The 27,655-nt window shown below is 42.0% G+C and overlaps 1 long non-coding RNA gene across 1 annotated transcript in view; it reads left to right on the top strand.

The window, feature by feature from the left end:
• The first annotated feature begins 11,153 nt into the window (after positions 1-11,153).
• LOC147018042 (uncharacterized) overlaps positions 11,154-27,655 on the top strand; it is a 34,296-nt gene continuing 17,794 nt past the window's right edge. The window contains exons 1-2 of the long non-coding RNA XR_015062233.1: positions 11,154-11,168; positions 23,515-23,611. This is a non-coding gene — a long non-coding RNA (uncharacterized LOC147018042). The remainder of the gene's footprint in view (positions 11,169-23,514; positions 23,612-27,655) is intronic.

Genomic DNA, 27,655 nt, shown 5'->3' with positions numbered 1-27,655 from the left:
ATTTGTAACCCAAAGATGGCAGTTCTAATCGCTCTACCGCAAACGGGACGAGGAAGGTGGCACGAGTCGCTTTTCACTGAGTTGATAATGTTTATTTCTCTAACCATAAATAACAAGACTCGGCAAGAAGAGGGATCCGGGGCGATTCGACGGGATGGTGGTGTGGGTTCGGGCGTGGGGAAAACACAGACAATTCCAATGAATATACAAATCTCAAACCCTCTAAGGCGCCAGGTACACACACACACACACACACACACACACACACACACACACACACACACACACACACACACACACACACACACACACACACACACACACACACACACACACACACACACACACACACACACACACACAACGTAGCTGGTCCTAGTGGTCAGGCTGGCCCGTGGTGTGGACGCAACAGTCCCTGGATTGGCATTGGACGAGCTGGCCTTGCTCTCGTCAGGGGGGCAGGAGAAACCGTGGTGCTGTCGACCTCCTGGTCTTGGCCCAAGTCCGCTCACAGCCGCCAGGGAACCAGTTCTGGCGCCAAATTGCGAGCAGGAGAGGGAGGCAGGTCCGCCCGCTGTTCGACCCCGTACTCCGAGCCAGCAGAACCCCAGAGCCAACCGAGGTGAGGCACGAGGCTCAGCAAGGCTACAAGACATGATGAAACCAGGATCGAAAAACAGCCCAACAAAAAGCACGCTCCCAGCACAACAACCCCTACCAGAACAGTCTTTCTGTCCCGATCTTCTTCCTCTTTCTTTTCGACCCCGAACAGAACCTTTTTATCCTCCCGTCCTCGTCACTTCCAATCGAGCCGTTTTATTGGCCCTGCGCCGTCGCCTTCCGCCAATCGTGATCACGGGGCGGAGCCATCCGCAGCACTGTCCTGTGACGTCACGGCGAGCCTCCAGGGAATACTAAAAGGGGTTTACACATACACACTTACCCTATCCCGTATCCCTATCTAATTACGTGTCAATTATCATTTCCCCCTTGAAGAAATGAACATTTACTTGACAACTTATCACCACTGAATTGCTACTTATTACATTGAGATCCTGGTACACTCGAACAGCATGGCATACCTAATTAAACATCCTAATTACCCTTTTAATGCATACCCCCACTCAAACGTAACAATATATAATACTGCTTCAATAGCGCTAAACTTTCAGAATTATTTTATTTCCGTTAAAGTATATATTTAAACGCTGCCGCTGGGTAACATGTTCTATGAACTCTTGATTTAGCAATAACCGAGTTCTCCACAGTAAAAATGTCAGACCTACTGAGCCTTTGTTTTCAGATGCAATCTTCATTCTTTTCTAATTCTGCGATTACTTTGTACTAAGCAACCACCATATAATGTATTCACAAGTGATTGTTATGCATCGTCTGGCTATTGCAATCCATTTTACCACTGGAACAGTGCAACAGCTGTCAGAAGGATGGAAATGAAATCGATTTTATAATTGAAACTTTGATGCGTCGATGAAACAACATTCATGATGATGTGACGTTGCTTTTTCAATATTATCATCAGATTATTGTTGGCATTGTGAAGCTGGAATGAAACAAGAAGGTCATGAATTCACGAGACATGAAGAGATGTGGGAATGACATAATGACATGTCATAATCAGCCCAGGATGTTTTATATTGAAAGAGGGCAGGTAGACTTGTTTTGTTTGAAGCCTCATGGGAAAGGCAAGCACACACTCCCCTCCTGCTCGCACTGTTTCTCGGAGCTGTCACAAATGCCTGTTTTATTTCATGACCCAGACTGGACTTGTAATAACCAACATAGGATGAAAGTGTTGAATGGATTTGAGAAAGGCATCAGACCTGCAGGGAATCTGGCAACAGGTGGCAGATAGTGTGTTGGATCCTAGTGGGAGTGAAATTTGGATGTTAAAAAAAAATAGTCATGGAAGCACACATGATGTGGAAGGTTACATTCATGCAAGAGATGGTCTCTGGTGTTTTGTGAAATTCATACAGGAGGTGGGAGAAACTGACAAAGTTAAAAAATGTATTCATTAAAATTGAAAATTCATCCAATTGTATTGTTTTTGATGCATGGCATGTTATATGAGTCATACTCGAGAGTTCTTGGAACACCTTACCGCCATGCAGTCTTGAGAAAAACATGGGAAGGGCCTTTCCAACCCTTGCTTTGTGTTTCTGAGCACAATCTATATTTCCTATGAGCCGCCATTTTATCTGAGTCTCAATATTCCCCAATGCTGAGAACGCGAGCGGAAAATTTTATTGCTCGAGATGGCGTTATATTTTGTCCAGGTACTGCTAAACTGGAAGTTTTTGGAATTGCCAACAAGGCGATTTGTGTTCAACAGTGTTCAAGTATATAATTCAATTGAAATAAAGCAAAGATTTTAAAGGCTGTAGAAAAAAAAAATACTTTTTTTTTTTAGAGGTTTACCGACGTTGATGCACCGTCTTTTACACCACCTTACTTAACATGTTCCATTCGTTCTTCATGCCTGCTGTTTGTGTCCTTTATGTGGTCCCTAAAAACAGTAAATTTCCTCTTTGGAATGATTTTCAATTTTGTTTGACTGCCAGACAGACCAAAAAAATTACCTTACCCTTCTGTGTGCAAGCGTGCTCAGGATGAGATTCTGTACAATTTACCAAATTCGGAGCCAAAGCCAAATTTGGAGCAGGTTCGTGTTCCAATTCGTGTTCCACAGTGTTCAAAATATCACGTTCAATTAAAATTAAGTAGTTCCCCGATCAAAGACCCAGGTCTGCAGACAGACAAAGTGATCCAATTGCTTAACCCCTCTTTTCACTTCATCATGCACGGGGTTTTTCGCTCTGTGCCTGGGGTAAAATGTGACATTCTACCAGTGTTGTGGTGTCGTTTAATCTATGGGATTCAAATACTCTGATACATCATTTGAAGTGCAGTACAACTCGTGTATAATTTAAGAAGACAATCGATGTGAAAACATTGATGTTGCATATGCAGCAATGCATCTCATTTGAACCATTCCCAATTCAAAATTCACACTAGTGTTTTCATCATAAACCAGATGAAGTCGAAGTGTATGTTGTTTCGCTGGGTACAGTAGATATGATAAGAGGTTGTAGGTTCAAATCCAGATCAAGTCAGCAGCATTAGGGATATTCATTCTCAGATCTATAATCCAAGCGATTTATCAGAAGAAATATCATGTTCCTATTGAATTGTTGATAAAACCCCAGATAACTCACTAATGGTCTTCAGGGAGGGGTGGCTTGCCTGCTTTACCTCGTTCCCTCCCATTTTCCGCTGATGCATCATGCTCATGAATGAATCATGACCATTTGTGATTGATGTGTATGAAAAGGACAGCACTGCCATCCAATGAGACACTGTCCCCTTTCACTTGCAATGCCTGAATTCCTGCACTCTGGTGCATCCATGCGTTCTTCTCTCTTGCTTCCCTTTCACCCCGCTTTGTGTTCGTTGTTCATTCCCTGCCCTAACCAATCTGCTCTTCCATAAGCCTCAACGCCTGGATAAAATGATTATTTGCCAACAGAAAAAAATATCAATGCAATAAAGAGCTACAGTATTAGAATGCACTCGAGGGAGGTGCTGACTCACACCTTTGTGTGTCACTTCCAAGAATTCATGTTTTGTGATTTAATGGACTATAACAAACATTTTTGAAGTTAAATAACTCTCTGCATGCACGATCCGAGTATGTAAGATGGTAAATTTCTTCCATTCTGTTCTTTCTCTCATTATAACTTGCAGTTTTCGTTTCTAATTCACCATTATAATTTGTTGTTTTTGGTACAAGTACACCCACTCCCGATGGGAGCAGCAAGAATGGTCATGTTATTGTCCTCTGGGGTATATGGATTACAGTATATCTAGGCTCAGGTCCGTCTGTCTGTGGGGGATGCGAAAAGCATACAAGTGAAGAATGTCGGGATTCTTCCAAATTTCTTTTTAGTTTAGTGTTAAACAGCAGTAGCGACTGTTTAAAAATGGAATCATACGTGTTTGTGGTTTATTATATTTTTACTTCCGATTGGGATGCCCCAAAAAATGCCACCATAACTTATTTATACATATTAACACAACATTTGTCCAAGGAGGAAAAACTCCTTGGAGAGGGGATATTATTCGTATTAATATTGTTCTGTAATAACATTAGTATTATGCTATTATCATTGGAGTTGTTATTAACCTCCGCCATCGAAGATGGATGGAGGTTACTGTTTTCACCCCTGTGTGTTTGTCTGTTTGTTTGTTTGTTTGTGAACAGTATTACGGAAAAACTCTTGGATGGATTTCGACGAAACTTGGTGGGGGGATTAGTTATGGTCCAAGGATCATGCCATTAGATTTTGGACCTGGTCCAAAGTCCAATATGGCGGCCATTTTGAAAAAATATTTGAATTTTTGTTTTTGCATTTCTACATGTTTTAAGTGATTTCCAACCCCCCCAAAAAAATTTGTTAGAGAAAAAAAAAAAAAACTTTGCAACTTTTTTTCAAAAAAATTCGATTTTATTTGAAAAATATTTGAATTTTTTTTGCATTTCTACATGTTTTAAGTGATTTCCGACCCCCCCCTCCAAAAAAAAATTTGTTAGAGTAAAAAAAAACAAATTTTGCACCTTTTTTTCAAAAAAAATTCGATTTTTTTTTGCCATTTCTACATGCGCGTTGATCTAGTTTAGTTTATTCAATCGTGGTTCAGTAGAATCTGATCCGTTTTGACCTACAATGAATAGGAGGATATCAGGTTCACTTAAGTGACCCAGCAGTATTGGCGGCAGAGGTTTTGGACTCGACCGAGTGCTCCCCCTCTAGTTACTTTTGTTATTAGAAGCAGCCTTGGAAAAACGCCACCATTAGCTGTCTTAACATGAATATACATCTTAACATAGACTTCATCCAAGGCAGAACACCCCTTGGTGAGGAGGGCAAATGAAGTCGCCACAATTTCCATCATATGACCCTTAGTTCTTCTGTGAAGTTTGGTTGAGATTGGATTTGTAACGACCAAATGTATCACAGTCAAAAGGACATTCAGACAGTCAGACAGACAGACAGACACCAACTTTTATATTTTCACATGATTAATGCTTGATTTCACCATGAATGGTCTCAAATTTTTCAAACGGGCTCAGGGTACCCATGGGCAGGTCATCAGTGCAAAATATATTTGGGCCCTGCCCGCACCCTGCTTCCCCTCACTCCCCACCCCAAGGATGGGGAGATGACACCGAATTTAGAGTGTATATAAATAATTGTATAGCTTTGCTGATGCCTTTTTTTAAAGTTTATTTGTATTACTTTTTGCTCCAAGTCATCTCATTTACTCTGGCTTCTGACTTTGACTTTATATCCTTGTTTAGTGTCAGCTATCCTTAGTCACTGCTGCTGTTGATCTGAATAGACACCTGACCTGTGAAAGTTACTTCTCCCTCTCAACTGCATTCTTTTGAGCTGTTTGTGCCTGCTTAATCTTTTGATGTGCTTCCTATCTTTGCTTTGCATGAGTATTGTGATCAACACATCAATGTGTTTGTTTGTCAGCAGGATATATTTTAGGAGTGTACTCTGCTCCATGATGACTTTATCAATGCAGCCAATCCCCAGTCCTCGGCAGCTTCTGCTGATGCTTTGATGAACCACCTTAACCGGAAAAACCAAGAAAGGTGGATCGAGTCTGTTGAGAACATTGATTTTGTACAATCTTCACGGAAAGGTTGGGGAATTGTGAACCGCCTCACCAGTCTAGCAGCAACTAATAGACAGTGCCAGACTGAAGAAAACAGAATTGCCAAGCAGCTTGTGAACAACGGCAATTGCTCTGTCTCTGATAAGAAGTCCTAACGCACGCTCTGCAGTCTTTCCATGAGAAATTGCACGAACCATCTGTTGATGGCCATCTGACCTATCCTTTTACCAACGAAAGCCATCTGAATTATCTTTTAATTTACCATTTACCTGCTGTGTGCCTTACCAGATTGTGTGATGGCTAATTTCATCATGGAACTTCTACATAGTCGCTCATTTGTTTTGAAAACTACTGATGGGCAGATCAGCCGACCATACTGTTTGAAAAATGGCGTTGCCCATGGGTCTGTGCTTGCGCCGATTCTCTACAATGTAGACACTTACAATATCCCTCAACGAATGTGAATTGCTACATGCATGCTGATATCATGCTGGCAGCTCTGGGGTCTTCTTTCGAGCAAGTTGAGAACTTGCTGACGAATGACATTCAAATGATGATGAACTACCTTGAAACCTAGTGCATAAAGCTCAGCATTGGCAAGACGGTGAGTTCTGTTTTTCACTTAACAAATCGCGATGCCAAGCACAAACTAGCCGTATCTAATAATGTTGAAATGTTTAAATTTGAAACCAGTCCCACCTACCAAAGACTATGCCATGACAGGAGCTTAACCTTCAAGCTGCACCTGACTAAGCTTCGCAAGAAAGTCAACTCCAGAAATGGTCTCATACATAAGTTGGCAGGAACGAAATGGGGTACATCTCTTGGTGTTTTACACACTTCTGTGCGAGCCCTTGTTTATGCTCCATTGAATACTGCCCAGTCACTTGGAGAAGTACACACACCTCGAAAGTGGATGTTGTGCTGAACGAGTTCATGCAAATTGTATCAGGCTGCATAAAAGCTACCCCAACATCTTACCTACCAGTGCTATCTGGTGTAGAACTGCCTGACATCTGTCACCTAGGCCATGTGTTCAACATTGTACAAAGATCAGCTGACTCTCATCCTTTACATAATTAAATTCACGAGAGGCAACCACCTATGTGTCGTTAGTCTTGTCAGCCACTGCCAGTCTTGTAACACAACCTCAGATGGATTCCATATTATTATTTTTTTTTTACTCCTGAGTGCTGCAAGCACAGTCTTTGCAGCGATCAGCAGTCTGAAGACCAAATGATTTGTCACAGAACAATCTCGCCTTGCAAACTTTATCAATAAACCCACAGTTTGGCTACTGGGCTTCAACTTAACACGATTGTCTTTCTTGTTGTTGTTGTATACATTGTCGAGGCTCGTATGAGAGTTAACACACAACAAGGGAGGCAGGAGACAAGAGGGGCGGGAGAGGGAAGGACAAAACAGTGGTGAACAGAGACATTGGGAGATCTGTGGAAAGGAGAGGGATGGGGGCGGGAAACACGGGGTATACGAGATGGACACCACAGGGACTAACAGGACCTTACATGACAGGGAACTTTCAGGAAGGAAGGCATGGAATTCGAAAGAGGTAGGTTTGGGGTGGATTAACGGGGGTAGAAAAGATTGTTGTTTGAATGGGGGAAGATAAGACATGGTGGGGAACAGCTGTTTTGAAGACCTGGAGAGAAGAATGGGATTGAACAGAGTGTGGGAGTTTATTCCAAAGGTGGGAAAAAGAGGAATAAAAGAGTGAAAGTGAGAAGTGGTTCGTGATTTTGGTAGTTTCACCAGAAAGGGGTTGTTGGCGGACCTTGAGCATCCTGTGGAAATATTGGGGGCGGGGGGCATATAGCAGACAAAGCAGGGGGACGAGACCAGAAAGGAGATGGTAAAAGACAGAAAGACCACCGACATGCCTGCAGTGAGAGAGTGAGAGGCCCAAAGACTCAGCCTCACCACAGGAGATGACAATGACCCGAAATGCCTTGGTTTCCACAGCATGAAGCTGAGAAAGGTGAGAGGCAGGAGAACCAGCCCAGACGAGAGAGCAGTACTCCATCAGGCTGTGGACGGAAGCTTTGTATGTGGTCAGAAGCTCAGGTGGGCCGAGGAAGGACTTTGCATGACAGAGGATGCTCAGTCGGCAACTGGCTTTGGAGGCCAGCTTGGAAATGTGGCTTTCCCATTTGAAAGGATTATTGAGAAAGTAGATGGGGGGGGTGGGGGTTCCAAACAGTCCTTTCGGAAAGACATCGTGAGATTTGTCAGGCTTGAAAGACATGTTCCACATGTTGGACCAGTTTGTGATTTTATCCAGATATGCAGAGAGTGAAGTAGCTGCTGCTTCCCAGTCTGAGGGATGGCAGGTGGTACGGCAGAGGGTGGAGTCATCACCAAAGAGATAATGAGAATTTTCCAGAGTTAGAGAGATCATTGATGAAAACCAGAAAAAGAACAGGGCCCAGAACGCTACCTTTAGAAACTCCAGCCTGGACAGGAAGAGAGGATGAGAGAACTCCATTTCGGGCCACACGTTGATTGCGACAGGAGAGGAAGTCTGCGAGCCATGAGTGGAGATGGCCTTGGATACCATGGGAAGATAGTTTGTTGAGCAGGGCAGGGTGTCAGACTATGTCAAAAGCACTTGATATGTCGAGGGATATGGCTCTGATTTCATGTCTGGCATTGAGTACCTCCATCCATTGTTGGGAGAGCAGAAGCAGCATATCCAGGGTAGATTAATCTTGTCTGAAACCAGATAGATGATCGGAAATCAAGCCATTGGAGAAGAGGAAGGATTTAATGCCTGAAGCGATGATGGATTCCATAACCTTGCTGATGATTTTGAGACGGCTGATTGCTCTGCAGTTGCAGGGATCTGTTTGTGCACCTTTTTTATGAAGGGCAGTCATGTTTGCTGATTTCTGAGCAGATGGCAGATGACCTGCAGCAAATTAGAGGGTGAATAGAACAGAGCGAGGGTGTGCAAGAGTAGAGAAGTAGGTATTTAGGAACAGTGGGCTGATTCCGTCTGGACCAGTTCCATAATCTGAGTCGAGGTTTGACAGCAAGATCTCCCATTTGTCAGAAGAGGACATAGAGTCCAGGGACAGCTGGGTGTGACTGGGTTCAGTGGGTACAGAAAGCGATGGGTTTTGGACACAAGATTTAGCTGCAAACACCGAGTTTAGGCATTCAGCCTTTTCACGTGCGGTATCAGCAGTGCGGCCATTTGAGGTAAGGGAGGGGATGGAGGGGGAACATACACCAGAAACAGGTTTGATTTATCGCCACCAGGATTTGTAGGAGGCAGAGAGGTTTGAGAGTTCAGACTTGAGATTAGAAAGATGTTGTTTTCTGGCTCTGCTGGGGGTAGACACACACACACACACACACACACACACTCAAACACACTTGTTCCGAGCTTTATGGAAGGAACTGAGATTACCCTCAGTTGGATTTGCTTTCCATGAGGGCAAAGCCAAGTTGCTTCAGGACAACTGCCTTGCCACAAGCTCCAGTGAACCAAGGGCGTGAGGAAGCGTTGGAAAACTGAAGACGAGAGGGGATAAATCTGTGCATGAGAGAGAGCAAGTTTCTTTTGAAGAATTCCCAAGACAAGTTGATGTTGAAGAAAGTAGCGATGGGAGACCAGTCTAGAAGTTTGATGGCTGCTTGAAGTCCCTGCCAGTGGGCTTGAGTGAAATTCCAGACTCGACGGTGATGAGGTGGTTCTCCATTAACAGCCAGAGAGATGTTTACTTTGACAAGCATGTGATCAGAAGAACCGATTGGAGCGAGGGAAGAACAGCAGATATTTTCAGGTCTCCACTCCACATTGACAATTGAAGTCTCCACATTTGAGGAAGAGAGAGTTTGGATGAGAGGATAGAAATTGGTCCATGTTTTTGAAGGGTGAGGTGTAAATGGAGACATCACTGTTTGGTGGTAGTTACAATACACATAAGAACATGAGGTGGGAGTGGAGGTGAAGCCATAGCCAGAGGTATTCCTGGGGGTGTGGGGGAGTGAGCGCAGTGCATGGAGAGTGACGAAAATAGTCTTTCATGAAGAGAGCAACTCCTCCACTAGGACGAGGCTCAAGTCTGTCATACCAGAGGAGGGAGTAATCACCGAGTGATACTAGGCAGTCAGGGACGTCTTGAAGGAGGAAAGTTTCTGTTCGGCAGATTATGTCTGATTTGTCAGTGGAAACCTGTGTGGAAAGATCAGGTCAGGTTTGAGTGAAGGCCCTGGATGTTTGAGGACCGCACTGTTAAGGAGGAGGGAGGGGAGGACGCTTTGGGTGCAGGGGAGGGGAAGGGAGGGGGAGGGTAGGACGAGGGAGGAGGGGAGGGGGAGATAAGGAGAGTTGTTGAAAGAGTGTGGGGGATTGCAGAAGAGCTAGGTGAGAGGGCCAGATGAGAAAAGGCTCTGCAGTGCTGAGTTGAGTTACAGTGGGGAGTAATCAGAGAGGGGGCAGAAGGCAGTTGAGGATTTGTGGAGGTGGAGTGATGAGATGGAGGAGAGAGGACAGGGGAAGGAGGCAGCTTTGTGGATGAGAGGGGGGGCAACTTTGAGAAGGGTGAGTGAGGGGGGAGAATGGTGGGAGAAGGGTGAGTGGAGAATTTTTGAGAAAGGTGAGAAGGAAGCTTGGAGGTGGAAGAGTGTGACGGTTGCTTTGAGAGGGAGGTGTGAGAGGGGTGAATTGGCACTGAAGTTGGAAAAAAAAGGATGATTGATGGAAAACGAACATACATTGCAAACTGGGGTATAATTATTTTTTTATTTCAGAGATGTGACGAAAGGCATTACTTGATGGATGCAATAAAGGCAAATTAAGGGAATGGAGAGAAGCAACGTTGCAACATTGGACTTTTTAGACAAGAGATGATGGAAAGGTCGAATTGAGAACAGTCTGTTGAAATAGAAAAAGAGTCCTGAATTATGATGCAGTAATGAGAACCACACGTGTAAAGAGGAAGATGAAACATTATAAGAGACCGTTATTATTATTGTTATTATTATTATTGTTAATTTGTGAATTTGGTTCGGCAAACGCAGTGGGTAGAAAAACATTCCAACAGAAACACCTGGTTACGGGAGGTGTATCGTTAAAAGTGAATTTTTTTTATTATTATCATTATTATTTAATAAGGATTGCATAAGATTTGGAAAAGAAAGGTTGAAGTAAAATCGTGGAGGTGTATGGTGAATTTAGATCGGTAAATGCAGAGTGAAACTGATGGGACGATGAAAATGAACAGGAAGAGGACGTGGTGGAGAGAGACGCGCACATGGTTTCGGGAGGTGTATAGTTAAAAAGGATGCAAGGAATTATTAATTTTTTTTTGATGGATTTTTGAAGATGGGGTAAGATTGTTGTCGGAAGAAATCGTGAAGGTTGGTGAGAGTGGGTCAGCTCAAATAGGAGGAAGATGGTGTGAGGGCAGGAGGAAGAAGAAGAGGAATACAGATCGGTACTTGTGGGTATGGAGGGAGAAAGGGATTTTGTATTTTTTTGAATTTTTAGAAAAGAAACAGAGGGTGTAGTTGAGAGGGACAGACTGGGGGGGGGGAACAGAGGGTGGGAAAAGTGGGGAAAATAGGAACTGATGGTAATCGGGAGAAAATACAAATGAAAACTATCATATACCTAGATGGGAAAGATGGGTAGGCCCAAAAGAAACCCGAGAAGCCAAGATCGACGAAAACTCACAAAATCACACAATTCTTGAAACAAAACCAAAATAGGAACACAAAGTAAACATGTAGGTACAAAAATAAACAGTTAAAACACGACAAATAACGAACGGAAACTTAGCTTTGAGAAAGTCGGCAGAGACCCCGAGATAAACTGGAAGTCTTGGGTTTGCCTGAACTGGCTTTGCTCAACATCAGGGAGATTTGCCTCCAACATGCACAAAATGGGATTTGCTACTTCCCTCCTGTGCGAATGTAGAGCAACTCAGACGACCGACCACATTATCCATGAATGCACCCTTTAGAGACCCCCAAATGGTTTACAATCACTTCGCAACATTGATCGACAATCAATAGAATAATTAGCACATCAAAATTGGTGAACTGCCAAAACGAATGATGATGTGCAGAATATATTCATAATATGAGGAGCTCGAATCACTAAGTTTGGCACAGCGCTTCATATTGCACAAACAGACGTGATTACCCAATACCTGTGTGCCGACCGATGGCCGCAACATGAATAAATACATGCAGTCCTGCACTAAATATCATATTATATTTTTCCTTGTGAGCTCAAAGCTGAACTCGTCTGAGACATTCACAATATGAATGTCTGTGCCAAATTTGACGATTCTTGATTTCTTGATTAGCCTCGTTGTCTAGTTATTCTGCTAACGAGCCGAGAAACAAACACAGATGGGACTATCTCAACACCCCCCACATGCTCGGAGAACGGCCTTTTGCAATCGGTCCACAGAATCAGAAAATCATATTTGATTTAACGAATAGATACTTCTTCATTGAAGACTTAACCATTCTTTTCTTGAATAGATTTCTTGAAACGAAGATTTTAATGTTTTCTGATGTCCTTTCCTGCTCGATTGGCTCCATACCGGTCCCCCCAAAATATGGCGACCATATTATATATTACGTAACCCTCCACGTCATCTCAAACTCAGGTTCATACATATCTTGCAGCACGTTTTACATCATGATTTTGACTATTGTCATAATCTGAGAATTCTTGATCAGAAAATTATTCATCAAATTCACTTTATGACGAGTCTGAAGAGAGTTGTGCGGCCATTATCCATTGCGTGCTGACAATCTTTCCCTCGATTACGTCATGGCAGTATATCTGGAATTTTTAGGGATGGTACCCGACGGGTTTGCTTTTTTCACTGTAACACCTCAAAAAATTATTAGAAATAATAACCACATTAAGTTCTTTGTTTGTTACTTAAAAATCAATATATAATCAAATCAATTTTTTTTAACCTCCGCCATCGAAGATCGGAGGTTACTGTTTCCACCCCTTTCTGTTTGTTTGTTTGTTTGTTTGTGAACAGTATTACGGAAAAACTCCTGGACGGATTTCGACGAAACTTGGTGAGGGGGGGTTAGGTATGGTCCAAGGATCATGCCATTAGATTTTGGACTTTGTCCCCCCCACCCCCAAAAAAAAAATTGTTAGAGAAAATTTTTTTTTTTGCATTTCTACATGTTTTAAGTGATTTCCAACCCCCCACCCAAAAAAATTAGAGAAAAATCGTTTTTTTTGCATTTGTACATGTTTTAAGTGATTTCCAACCTCCCCCCCCAAAAAAAAATTGTTAGAGAAAAAAAAATTTGCAACTTTTTTTTCAACAAAATTTCGATTTCTTTTTTTTTGCATTTCTACATGTTTTAAGTGATTTCCAACCCCCCCCCCCCAAAAAAAAATGTTGGAGAAAAGAACTATAACTGTCAGCACTGTTGACATCATATTTAATGAATAAGATATAAGGTTCACTTGAGTGACCCAGCAGTATTGGCGGCGGAGGTTTTGCATTCTCCCGAGTGTTCCCCCTCTAGTTCTGATTCTGTGGTCCTTTAATATTACAGGGCAATGCGCTCCACAATAAAGAGTAACTGGACAAATCTTGACTCAATAGGGTTTGCAAATGTATCAAATTATGCAAGCATGAGAATAAAATGGTTAGAGTTATCCACCTTAAAAGATCACAAGGTGCTTGTGTTTCAGGCCTTACCCTGCGTCAGAGCAAAGGCTTGCTGCGACGAAGGGTAAAGCCCAAAATATATGCACCTTGTTGTCATCCATTATGGCAGATATCGCTAATCTTTTTTCCTCTGCCACCGAAGGTGGACGGAGGTTATGTGTTCACCCCTGTCTGTCTGTTTGTCTGTGAGAAGGATATCTGAAAACATTGGAAACGGATTTGGCCGAAATTTGGTGGACAGTTTGGGTGTGTGACATGGACAAGTTGATTAGATTTTGGTGAAGACCCGGATCCAGATACGAGAATTTTTAACAGATTCTTCACCATGGAGAGTTAGGGGTAGCAATGATTATATAGCAGGATATCTCAAAAAGTTGTGGACTGGTTCAGACGAAACTTCGTCGACAGGTTAGGTGTGTGACAAGGATGACTCGATTCGATTTTGGTGAAGATCCAAGTCCAGATATGAGAAGTTTTTCATTTTTTTTAAACGATTTTTCACCGTTGAGGGATGGGGCCAAAAACTATATACAATATTGCATGATATCTGAAAAGGTTTTGGATGAGTTGTGACAAAACGAGGTGGATGAGTTTGTTCGGTAACAAGAACAAGCCGAATAGATTTTGGTTCATGTCTAGATGTAGATCCGGCCTATCAGTGGGATACAAAATGTAAAGTGTTCAGCCTGATGGAGGTATGTGCTCCATCGAGTGCCATTCCAGTATTGTTGCGTTTTTATTCACTTGCGCCACCAACGTTGATTTCTCCTTTTTTGCTGGAATTAGCAAACGCAGTGCATTTTAATGCTCGCATGACTTACACTGCTAGTCAAGGAAATCCAGTCTCAAACTTCACCAATATCTTTGTTTCCAGACAAGTTGCAAGTTCAATATATGAGTTCTTGCAAGTAATTCCTTATTTGAAATAGTCCAGGAGAGTTGCGTGACGATGAAGAGGAATATTTCCAACTTTCCACCTGCAGGTATATGTGAGCAATAAGTATTTCATCCTCAATTGAATTGGATGTGGAAACTTATTGCATGTGTCAATAATTGCAGTGAGCCCAGGGCTGTTTTTTTTTTTTTTTTTTTTTTTTTTGCTCCCTTTGCCAAATAACTTTACAAAGTTGGAAGCTGATTTTAAAGAAATAAATCACAACAGAGTGAGAAGAACTTTTGAAAACACCTGACTTGGTTTCAACATGAATGCTCTGTGTTTGATATAGAAGCTCGCCTTCCGTCCTGCAAAAGGAAAATCTTTCAGCTTCCCATTGTGGCATTCATCCCAATGGGCATATTCCCAGCTGATTCGTTTTGGGAGAAGCTACTCCTATTTGAACTCGGCCATCATTCCATTCAGTAATTAATTCAATCAGAGGATGAACGACTGACAGGTCAAAAAGCAATTCATTTTGTTCTCTTTTTTAATGTCTCTGCAGCTGAAGGCCAGAGGCATGATGTTTTTGGTTGTCCGTGTGTCCGTCTATTATCGGGTTTTTTGTTTGCACGACAACTTGAGAACCACCAAAGGGATTTCAACCCAAATTGGTACAAGTATGAATTGTAATAAAAATATGAACTCATTCGATTTTGGGTTCAAAAGGTCAAAGGTCACGTGACCTTTAATTTAAACACTTTGTTCCTGTAATAACTTGTGAACCACTGCAGGGATTTCAACAAAATTTGGCATAAGTATGGACTGTAATAAAAACATGAATTTATTCGATTTGGGGTTCAAAATGTCATTTTTCAAACCATAATTTGAGTTGGAGGCATCTGCCATCACTTCCTGTCTCTGTCTCTCTGTCTCTCTGTCTCTGTCTCTGTCTGTCTCTGTCTCTCTCTCTGTGTCTCTCTCACTCTCACACATCGAATCTTTAATGTCACCTTTAACTAAGACCAAATTTAACAATGGGTACATGCCTAACATGGGTGGAGGAATATCCATCGATGCATTCTCATCAAATTCTTTTTTCTTAATTCATTTTCGTGATCAGCATAATTGCAACCCCGTGTTACTTGCATGTTAAACTCCTTATTCCATCTCTCTTTCTCTCCATACTCACCCAGGAAAAGTTTTTTTTTTCGGATTGGCTCTCTTTAATCTTATGATGCTTATAATTTACAGCTACCACTCGCTTAGTTTGCATTAGCCCTTTCATTTTGTTGGTGAGAACTTAAGTCCAAAACCAAAGTGCAAGAGTGGTATTTCTGCCATGTGGATCCCTGTCCCATTTGGTTGTTGGTCGAGGAACAGACTTTGGAGATGTCTCTCTTTCCACCGCGTGATGAAAAACCTTGATGCATTGTGTGTACTGTTATGCTCCCGTCATCCACCCCAAGTCCTCATCTTCTTCATCCTGCACCGATCCATCCATCACGTGTGGCCAGCCCGTTTCTCCGATGGTGTTAGGTAAACGCATTTCTGGCTTGTCAGCAGCAAGCGTAACTAAGATGGATTTGTAATCAAGGCTCTGGGGATATTGCAGGACACCAGGAATTACGTATTCATTAGTCGTTTCTCACTATCTCTATGCGGAGGCGCTATTATCATACGTCCAAACGGAATTATCTTATGCTCAATGTATATATCAGCAAGACGAGTTCAAATTGTATCCAATTTCTCCATTTCTATTCTTTTCCCTTTACTGCTTCCACAAAACTTGTTTTAAAAAAAAAAAAAAAAATCACTTTCTCCCCCAATTTATTGTCTCCATATCTTCCCATTGTAATCAGTCTCTCCTCTCAATTACATTAACTGTCCCTGATCCTTTTACTTCACAATCGCTCAATATTGAAAACAGACCAGCAGGTGGCCTGTGCAAGTGTGCTGCACAATACTATGTCTGCAACAGATCATAGCAACAGCATGTGGTGACGCACAGAGGACCTGCTTTTTAATTAAATCTCTCAGCGCTCTGATTTCTTATAATTAATGCCAAGATAACGCGATCAAGCATTCTGGTCACATCAGCACATAGGCAAAGTTATTAACGCAGGGGGCATGGCAGTGTGTCCCATGTTCATAAATCGAAACATTTTTGGCACCAATTTTGATGTGACAATTATAACACCACCTATTAACGAGCATTTTGTATATATTAACTTAGGAACTTGCAGTTTTCTGGTGTCATTATTAAAAAAAAGCACTGATATGTCCTACCTAACGATACCAAAGTGTATTTTTCACACAGTGCCTACAGAAAGTCTACATCCCCCTTTTAAATTTTCTACTTTTGTTCCCTTAAAACCTGGAATTAAATTTTATTAAATCAGACTTTTTCCACCTTTATTTTGCAGATCATAACCACAACTTTGAAATATAAAACAAATTCTACAAATTTCAGATAAATTTATTAAAAATACAAATCTAGAATATCTTGGTTGGATAAGTATCCACCCCCCCCCCCCGCCCCTGAGTTAATACTTGGTGGAAGCATCTTTGACAGTAATTACAGCCGTGAGTCTGTTTGGATAGGTCTCGAAAAACTTTACACACCTTGATTGGGCAATTTTGCCCTTTCTTCTGTACAAACCTGTTCAAGCTCAGTCAAGTTGCGTGGGGAGCGTTGATGGACAGCAATCTTCAAGTCATGCCACAGATTTTCGATTGGATTTAGGTTAGGGCCCTGACTGGGCCACTCATGGATATTTATATTTTTGTTCCTTAGCCACTCCCATGTAGCTTTGGCTGTGTGCTTCGGGTCGTTGTCATGCTCATGAAAGGTAAGCTTCCATCCCAATTTCAGCTTTCTTGCAGAGGGCAGCAAGTTTTCCTCCAATATTTTTTTTCGGTATTTTGCTTTATACATTTTCCTTTCTATACTGACAATTGCCCAAGTCCCTGCTGATGAGAAACATCGCCATAAGATGATGCTGCCACCACCATGCTTCACAGTAGGAATGGTGTTCTTTGGGTGATGTGCTGTGTTGGGTTTGTGCCAAACTCACATTTTGCATTTAGCGAAAATATTCCATGATGGTTTCTTCAGACCACCACCCTTTTGGCCACATGGCTTCAGAATCTCTGGAGTGGTTTTTTGCATACCTCAAATGGGACTCGAGGTGGGCTTTTTTGAGTAATGGCTTTCTTCCGCCACCCTACCGTACAGGCCAGACTTGTTGAGTGCTTGGGATATTGTTGTCACATGCTTACAATGAAGGCCTGCAGCTCTTTCAAAGTTGCCATTGGCCTCTTGGTGGCCTCTCTGATCAGTCTCTTCCTCGCTTAGTCATCCAGTTTGGAGGGACAGTCTGATCTCGGCAGGGTCTTGGTGGTACCATACACCTTCCACTTCTTAATGATTGTCTTGACTGTGCTCCAAGGATCATTCAAAGCCTTTGAAATATTTTTATACACATCCCCTGATCTCTGCCTTTCCACAACTTTATTGAAAGCTCCTTGAAATTCATGGTTGAGTCTTTGCTGTGTAACAGCTGATTTTATTCTGAAATAATCAGAATCACTACAATTTAACACAGGTGGAGGCCAATTAACTTGGTATGTAATTTTGAAGTTGATTGGTTACACCTGAGTTTATAATTGCTCTTGTAAGGGGGGTTGACACTAATCCAACCAAGATGTTCTCGTTTTGTATTTTTCATTAGTTTTCTGAAATTTGTCGAATTCCTTTTTCACTAAGAAGTTGTGGATTACGATGTGTAAATATAGGTGGAAAAAAGTCTGATTTAATGCAATTTAATTACAGGCCATAAAGGAATAAAAGGTGAAAATTTTGAAAAGGCGGTGTAGACTTTCTATAGGAACTGAATATGTATGATTTGTGTATGGATGCATATATCTCCACCAAATTTCGTCTAAATCCGACCACAACTTTTTGAGATATTCTGTTCACAAACAGACAGACAGGGGTGAAAACATAACCTCCATCCACCTTCGGTGGCGGAGGTAAATATGTATATATAATTATATATCTTTGATTTAATGTACACAGAGTGTTCATGCTGCCAAAACTGTTTGTGGGTAAGGGTTAAAAGTAGCATAATATAATTTATTGTTGTAAAACAGATACTTATATTAATGGCAACGGCAAAAAGAAAAAAACGATCCACATAAATACGCTGTATAAATTTATGAAAGGTTCTCAGGAAAACACGGCCGATCAACATTGCAAATCAATGTGTGTGACCGCAATTCCACATGAATATCATGCCGAGAGCTCGCAGGTTGTTTTGTGTGCACTTTTGTCAGGAGTAAGGAGAGGTAGAGATGAGGTGAAGCGCCAACAAATCATGCTGAGATATAAATTGTGCAGTGGTGTGTCAATTGGAAGACTGCCCCACACTGTGCGAGGTGAAAAGCCCAAATATCATTCCTGGTGGGATGGCCTTTCCTAAACCAGGTGGGATGGCCTTTCCTAAACCAGGTGGGATGGCCTTTCCTAAATCAGGTGGGATGGCCTTTCCTAAATCAGGTGGGATGGCCTTTCCTAAACCAGGTGGGATGGCCTTTCCTAAACCAGGTGGGATGGCCTTTCCTAAACCAGGTGGGATGGCCTTTCCTAAACCAGGTGGGATGGCCTTTCCTAAACCAGGTGGGATGGCCTTTCCTAAACCAGGTGGGATGGCCTTTCCTAAACCAGGTGGGATGGTCTTTCCTAAACCAGGTGGGATGGCCTTTCCTAAACCAGGTGGGATGGCCTTTCCTAAACCAGGTGGGATGGCCTGTCCTAAACCAGGTGGGATGGCCTTTCCTAAACCAGGTGGGATGGCCTTTCCTAAACCAGGTGGGATGGCCTTTCCTAAACCAGGTGGGATGGCCTTTCCTAAACCAGGTGGAGTGTGCATGTCTTGTGTGACTCGAGTTTGTGCTGTATAATAATAAAAAAGGGCTGGCAGAGTGACCTAGAGGTAAGCATACTCGCCTCTAAGCTGGCTAGCCTGCGTTTGAGGCTCGTTCCAGCAATAAACTGTCGTCCCGGTGTTTCAAAGGCAGGGTGATTCAATGTGTGTTTCGTCCCTCGGATGGACGTTAAAATGGGTGTCCCGTCTGCCAGCATTAGTTGCTGGACGTTAAAAATTCCACGGAGATAGCTCACCTACTTAGTGAAGAGTGGATTAGCTATCTCAGGCACCATAGCCAAATTCCATATTCCTGCCTGAACTCCTTAGTTGAGCATTAGGCCTGACCAGGTGGTTCATGAATGACTTGGGTAAAAACTTCCACAATAACGTGGGAATATAATTGTTGCCGTTAACGAAGAAGAGTAAGAATAAATAGAAAAAAAATTCAAACATGAAATCGAATATCTATGGGGGCATTTATTTAGTTCACGCACACATTTATATTATAAAGGGAGCCGTCTGTCTGTTTGTCTGTCTGTCTGTCTGTCTGTCTGTCGTGCTTTAACTTGAGAACAGATTCACGGATTTCAATGAAACCAACGACAGTGGATTCAGAGAACTCCCGGGAAGGTTTTTGATGGAAAACATTCCTATCAGCAAAGCGACGGGTCTTCGACTCCAGTATTTATGAACACACACACACACACACACACACACACACACACACACACACACACACACACACACACACACTCATGAAAATTCTGTACTTGGAAGAATCCAAATTTGATTGACAACAGCTACTAACGTTATAAGGAACCTAAAAACAGGAGGGTGCCAATTGGCCCATCTTGCCTGTGCCACAACAAAAACCCCCAACCCCAACTGAATCATCCAATCCAAGCGCTTCCTCCATAACACCAACCATACTCACATTCACACTCATTTGGAAGGAGAAGGTTAAACAGCGGGGGGAGTGAAAAGGTACATCACAGACAGAACATACAATTACAAAATATGGGGATTTCGAGGGAAAGGGTGGAGGAGGTGGTGATGGGGGAGAAAGGAGGAGGTAGTGTTGGCAGTTACTTCAGGGTGGCATGATCACAGGTGATATGTTGACTCTTCACACCAATCACAACAAAGCACCAGATATCTGCGATCACAAAGCGATCGACAAAAGCCTCCTCCATCCCACGACTTACCCTTGATTCACAATCCAATGATGGCCATATTTTTTTTTGGACCACTATACTGTATGACCTTGACCTCAAACATTTAGAGATGTTGTACACTCTTCAACCAGAGTGTAAATTTTAGAAAATGTGTCCCCATCTACAATCTATCGACATAACTTACATCAGGAAAATTGGAGGAAAATTATTCAAGTTATGATCAAAAATGTGTTTTTTGTTAATTCGGTCACAATCCGAAAAAAGGAGGTCAAGCACACAAATCAAATATCACGTGCACAACTTCAGGGCAGATCCACAATTATGAGGCAAAAACTCTAACATTTGACCGTAACATTTAACTTGTAGGGGAATGATGTAAATTAAGTATAAATGCAACTTGTTCATGGCTATCTCGAGATGGCAATTTAGTTCTGATGAGACAAACCTTGGTCGAGTTTTGGTGAAAAGGTCGATAAATGGGTCATGACTTGAAAAATTAGGTCAAGGTCAAAAAAGCTATCAACCGGCATACTTATTATTCCCATTATTGATGGAAAAATTTAATTTCAAAAGTCCCAGCCAGCTCCAAGATACAGCTTGGACATTGGCAGAAAAAAGGGAGAAAATCCTAAATAGTGGTTTAGTACTCTGAGGGGTGTGAGACCTTGACCTTTAACCTGGAGGTGTTTGATGTAAAGAAAGTGTAAATGTGCTTTGATCTCGGCTGTCCAGAGAGGGAAATTTAGTTCCGATCGGACAAACCTCAGTCGAGTTTTGGTGAAAAAAATGTTTCAATGTCTATAATTTGGTTATGGCATTAAAATTAGGTCAAGTTCAAAAAATTAAGATCACCCTGCATATTTTTTTATTCCCATTATCAATGCAAAATTTAATTCTGAAAATCCTCACACATTGGCATAAAAAAGGGAGAAAATCCTAAACAGTAGTTTAGTACTCCAAGAATTGTAAGACCTTGACCTTTTAACCTGGAGGCGTATGATGTAAATTCAGTTTAAATGCGGATTGCTCGATGCTTTCTCGAGAGGGAAATTTCGTTCTGATCAGACAAAGCTCGGTCGAGTTTTGGTGAAAAATGTGAAAATGTCTATAATTGGATCATGACCTTAATTTCGTCAAGGTCCAAAAAATTATGTCAACCGCACATACTACGTATTCCCATTGTTGATGCAAAATCTCATTCCGAAAGTCCCAGCGGACTCTGAGATACAGCTCAGATATTGATACAGTTTGGAAATTCGGAGTGTCGGGAGTGCAGGAAGAAAATAATTGTGTTTTTATTATGCCTCTGCGGACGAAGTCGCCAGTGGCATTATGTTTTTGGGTTGTTCGTCTGTCCGTATGTACGTACAGTATATCTGTCCATGCTAATTTTATTTTTTCTCTAAAACCACTTTATCTAATTGACATGAAATTTTCACCTTAGGTGCGACAACCCATGCAGAATGGTTTAATGATAATTATGATGTAATAGGTCATGTGGTGTGGCAGCCATGTTGGAAAAAAGGAAAAACTTTGGACCTCTGTATCTCCAAAACCTTTCCATGGAAAAAAATTGAAACTTGGCACATCTGAAGTACTCCCCATGGGAAACAAGCGATTTTTTTTGATGATGTCATAGGTGGCTTTGTTATGACGTCATAATTGCATACATTGAATGCTTTATCTGATCAGCATGAAAAATTTTGAGGGTCATTTCGGGCTAAATTGGAGGGGGGGGGGGATTTATGATGTCTTCGTTCATGTGGTTTGGCAGCAATATTGTTTTTAACATGCAAACCTTCAAAAATCTTCTTGTCCGAAACATCTGAACAGATTGAGGTGAAACTTTACAGGTATGATCGCCTATTCATGAGGAACAAAAAGTTCTACACCTATGACATCATAGGTCACATGGTTTGGCATATGATTATTTTTTTTTGAAGATTCAGGGATTCAGGTTCAGGGATCGAAATCAAACTTGGTAGAAGTATGTATAATGATGTAATAATGTGGGTGGAGGCTTATCTAGTGATGTTGTGATGTTGAAGGGTGGCCTTCTGTTTTGTTTTGTTTTTTTGTTATAAATTATGCCTTAGTACTTCAGTAGGACTAAGGTCCACTGAAGTACCATTAATAATTGGGGGTGCCAATTATAGAAACAAACCCTACAACAGCAATAAGCCTCGTCCCCTATGCTATAGGGGGAGGCTTAATCAATATCTGAAGATATCTCGACAGCACAACTTGCACACAATGCCCACGGATCACCCAATTCAATTACAATTTACCTTCTAATCTACTTACCTGGAGGCAAATGGGGATGGAGGGGTACCTTTCCAATTCCATTATAAACCTATCTATAATGGTTGCTTGCCTGCTACTACCACCTTCCTGGGACGGTGACGGTTGACGACCGTACCATCCACCAGTGATGCTTCTGAATGTCTCTTTGGGAAGACACAAAAAACAGGTTGTACAGTATTTGGGAAGATCGACATTCACATATAAAAGCACCACGAACTTGCAGGACAGCTGTGATCGTTGGTAGTGTTTTCATTTAAAAAAAAAAAAACGTTGGTGTTACTGTATGCTGTAAGAGTTGTCTGATATTATTGGCACACTTGTGACCATATTCCCAGAGTTGAACAAACAATGCAAGCCTAACCATTGTGCATTTAAAGCGAATTTTAAAACATGTTAATTTTCTGTTTGTTGGAAGTATGTTTTCTGAAGCTCTTGCTTTGCACGGTTGAGTAACTTGTGCTCGTGCCAGGTCCCTCCTTTTGGATTGGAGGACAAAATTGTCAAGCTTGATGCAAATTTGACTTTATCTCAGTTTCTCCTGCTGTTGTAATGGTTGCAAACTAGAATCATACTAATTGTTTTCAATTAACCGACACTTTGCTCTAAAATGTTCATGCGTTGCGAGGCAGCAGGATGGATGGAAAGGGAATCTATGTTAGGAAATGTGATTTGATTAAGATGGCTCTATTGTTAATTTCCCACTGAAGAATATAGAAGGCACCTTATGGAACTGCATAAGACAGCCCTTGCAGCATAAGAAATGCTGCCTATTTGTGCCAGGAATTTACACCGATTTGTTCACTGTGCTGCTTGTGTTTCTTCCTTTGGACTTGCAGTGCTCACTCTCTGACTCTTCGTTCCTGGGTCTTGAGCCTGTGCCGCATCAATTCAGCTCATTAAAATCATATACAAGGGCATTGTGGCAGAACACATGTAAGCTGGTATTCACCATGCAAAGAATTTTATTTTTTCCATAGCTCATTTCATAATGTGATACTTTCGTGTGTGTGTGTGTGTGTGTGTGTGTGTGTGTCATTTCTGAGTCAGTCAGATTGGTTCACCCCATTGCAGGACGATTGTGGGACTGCTGTACATGGCGTAATACTGTATACTGTTACGAATCTGGAAACCATGAGCACTCAACATACAGGTCCTACAGCTCAGTTATTTCGATGAGTAAATGTGGATAGATTGCTCCCTTTCCCTTGTTTAATGGGCAATTGAATGTACATGCGCTGCGAAGTTATTTTGATAGTTAGGATTTTTACATCTACAACTACAACAACAATGCCGTCTTCACTCTCACAGCAACAACCCTCTGCTCCTGGCATTCTCCGCGCGCTCGCTGGTATGCGGGTGTGTTCGGAATTCGTTCGGGGATGGAATTCCATTCCCAAATATGGTCATAAACCGGTTTGCTTGGCTGCGTGCCAAATAAGGGAATGCGTCGTGTCCCACCCAATGAGAGCGGGCCACGATGAGCGGACCATGCCGGGAGTGACAAAAAGGAACGGAGAGCAAATAATCATGTGAATCTGCTCGAGCGGGTAGGAAAGAGTCTGCGCCCCGTCTTCAAGAGCGCATGCTCTGGTTCCCGGCTCTCCTCGTCGCTGGCGTGGTCTGGCTCTCAGCGCTCATCTCATCACCGGCGTGCTCTGGTTCCCGGCTCATCTCATCGCTGGCGTGGTGATCATAATCAGGAAAGTATTGATACTTTCATCGATTGGCAGATGCAATTAACTGCGAGCAGTTATGCTTGTACCAAATGATGCCTGTGCCAACAACGATGCCATCCCACGTTGCCCGTTCTGATAATGCCCTCGTCCCACGCCTCTCATCACCATGGCTCTCAACATCATGCTTGCATCAAAAGTGTACAATACTTCGATACCGATCAATCCTCAGTCTGATTGGAGAGGCGAGGAAACTGGAGCAATAACATTTAAGCATGCTCCCGAAGAGAAGAGAGTAGATCTCTCAGTCGATATGGACATTAGAGGAAATGAATATCATGAGGAATTGAAGCCTGTAGCCATTATCTATGATAATCTGATGTCAGGCAAGGTAACCCTGTCTGACATGAACTCATCACAAATTCTGAGCAATGTATGGGACAGAGTGAGGAAGGAAACAGATTCCATGCAGGATTTACAAACAGCCAAGTTTTGGTTGCAGTATATGACGATGATAGACGTTGTGAAAATGTTCCTGCAAGCTGAGTGAACTGGTGACTGGAAAGAACACCTGCAGAGACCAGGTATGAAATGCTGGCTTGTCTAACTACCTTTGGACACAATATGTATGCAAAATAACTTCACGATATCTTCAGCATATGACCAAGTTGTTTGTGGAACACCTTGATGTCGACTCAAAGTTCGAAGAGGGCCTACATGTAGTGTGGAGAATGGACAGGTATTTTGGATTATCAGCTGACCGAGTCATAGAACAAGTTCTAATGAGAAGCTGGAAGATAGAAAGTGGACTGACTATGGGAGGAGGCATGTCAGAAGCACGGTGCTCTGTCTGGGCTTTGTCCAGGCCCATGTGTGCTGAAGTGAATAGTTCAGTCCAAGAGTTCACCTCTGTGATGCACAAAACAAGTGAGCTGCACAAGCACCTATCCTGGTCATGACAGTTGAAGGACTTGTCCTATGTGAGGGACATTTTGTCCTCCCTTTCTGCAAGAGATCAGTCCAGTGGCAAGCCCACATTGCATAGTATTGCCAGTGGTATAGTTGCGGAGAAAGATGTTAACCCAGACCATGCCAAAGTGGTTGGAGAGAAGATCACACATTCCATGAATGGACAGAGTGTACTTCAATACATATTTTGGAAGAGGAGTCAAACCGTGACACTTCAATCAAGATCTTCGATCAGAATCGATAATGACGAGGTTCAGATTGACCCCCAACTTCTGTTTCAGAGACTTGTTATGATTGCGCCTCATGTTGGTGATGTCACTGACACTTTCAAACACGAACTTTGTTGCTACCCATCTCCATTATTCATAACTAAGAATGTTCTGTTACCTGCTGTTACCAAAGTTAGCGAAGGATATTTGTGATTTTTGTCCCATTGGATGAATGTGATCCTGACAAGACGACGATGCACCATGTCCTGGCTGGTGGTGCCCTGCCTCATATAATTCTGTGGGACCATCTTGTCAACCCCATGCATCCTCCTCCACCCCTCTTTCATCCCCACTTCCCATATTTGTCCGTCTCCCTCTGCATTATATTTCAACCCTTCTATTGGTGCTCCCCCCCTCTTTCTATGGTTCCTTTTGTTCTGTTGCGTCCTGGTCTGTTCACATGTTCTAGCTCTTCCACAAGCCTTGACTTTGGATACAAAAAAGACCTGGAAAGAAGCAAATGCTGGTCCAACACCGAAAACATAATCATCCAATCCTGGAAAAATCATATACTCACATGTTATTTCTCCAGAAAGGTGATGTAGCAAACACATCCATCTACTTTTTTTTGATGAACCACTGGAAGAAGTTCAATGTTTAAACTTTTTTGGCTTCACCATCAGCCACAACCTCTCGTATACAAAACATACCATATGTGATGCATACAGTGTACACTCCATGAAAGCCAGCTGCAAACTCGGTACCATCTGTTGCACCAATTCCTTCATGAGTAAATTTGAACATATGATAGCCCACAAGGTCTTTGTCCATAACTCAATAGAGAACTACTTTCTCCGATGTGCCGGTGCTCCTGCTGAATGCATCTCTCACTCTTAGATGCTGTGGAACCAAAAGCTCTTAACATCATTGCCATCTTCCACAAAGAAGAGGCCCAGGACCTGTTTCTCTATCAGCACAGGCAGGTTGACAGCCTCTATTTTATACTGCTGCTCTTATGGGATTGTTTCCCCCACTCTTTCATCCTCTTATATTTAGTATCCAAATATTAGCCTAGATGTAGCATCCAAAAAGGGCTCCAATACAATATCTTACCTTCTTTGCCAATATAAATATTTAACTAACCCAAAGTTTTGAAGACCGTCCTTCAGTGTTTGAAACGAATTAGTGTTGTGGTGATCCACGTTGTGATATTGGTGTTGGAGCAGATTCTTTTCCATGCATGTCTTGAATTTATTAAGTGACTTGATATATAATGATCTGAGTTAATTGTTGAAGCATTGTGCATGAAGGCTCTGACATTTTGACTGTTCTATATATGGTCACCATTACTTTTCCAGCTGAAGCTGATCTTGAATCTCTTCTTGGATTGGATTTTTTTTTTTTTTTACACTACTCTAGTTATCAATTCATTCTTTAATTGTCATCGATGAGCTCACTTAACAATGCGAGGATCTGCTCTTTTTCAGCTTCATAACACTGTTGGAAACTGGTAATTAGTTAAAGTACTGCCTCAGTGCTGGGATCCATTCAGGATTTCATGACGGTAGTGGGGAATCGTTGAATGTTTGTCCAAGCTACAGTTTTTTTGTATGTGGACTATGCAGAATTCTTTTTTTTTCAATTAGGCATCAGATCTGTGCTAATATTTATATATCAGAGGCTTTTGCAAATTCAATTGACACCATTCCCTTCTGTATGTAATCTTGTCAACCTCTACTATCAATTCCTTCCATGAGTGTGAAAAAATAAAATGATTTCTATGCCAAGTACATCGGTTAACGCAAAGCAGTGTACATTAACATCTGCACTCTTATTATATGTATGAAAGCCAAGATTTCCTTCTCTTTGTGTAAACTGGAAAATTTCAGGACATCATGACTCCAAAAGACATCTGATCCAAGGCTGTTCGATTAGAAACCAAGCCCTGTTTCGTTTCACTTTCCAAGCTCCTCCATCCTCCCCCCCCCACCCCATCAACCTCAATAACCATCTCGTTTACTCATCCCACGACTTCCTTCCTGCGGTGAGATCAATAAAACCTCCCTGATGAGTATTTTTTTTTCATTTAAAGCACTCTGCAAATCAGAAATAGCTTTCACCACTCA

The sequence above is a fragment of the Eptatretus burgeri genome, chromosome 10, assembly GCF_056783735.1.
Source record: "Eptatretus burgeri isolate ZD-2024b chromosome 10, Ebu_testis_v1, whole genome shotgun sequence".
NCBI lineage: Eukaryota > Metazoa > Chordata > Myxini > Myxiniformes > Myxinidae > Eptatretus > Eptatretus burgeri.
This window is presented reverse-complemented; position numbering and strand designations above follow the sequence as displayed.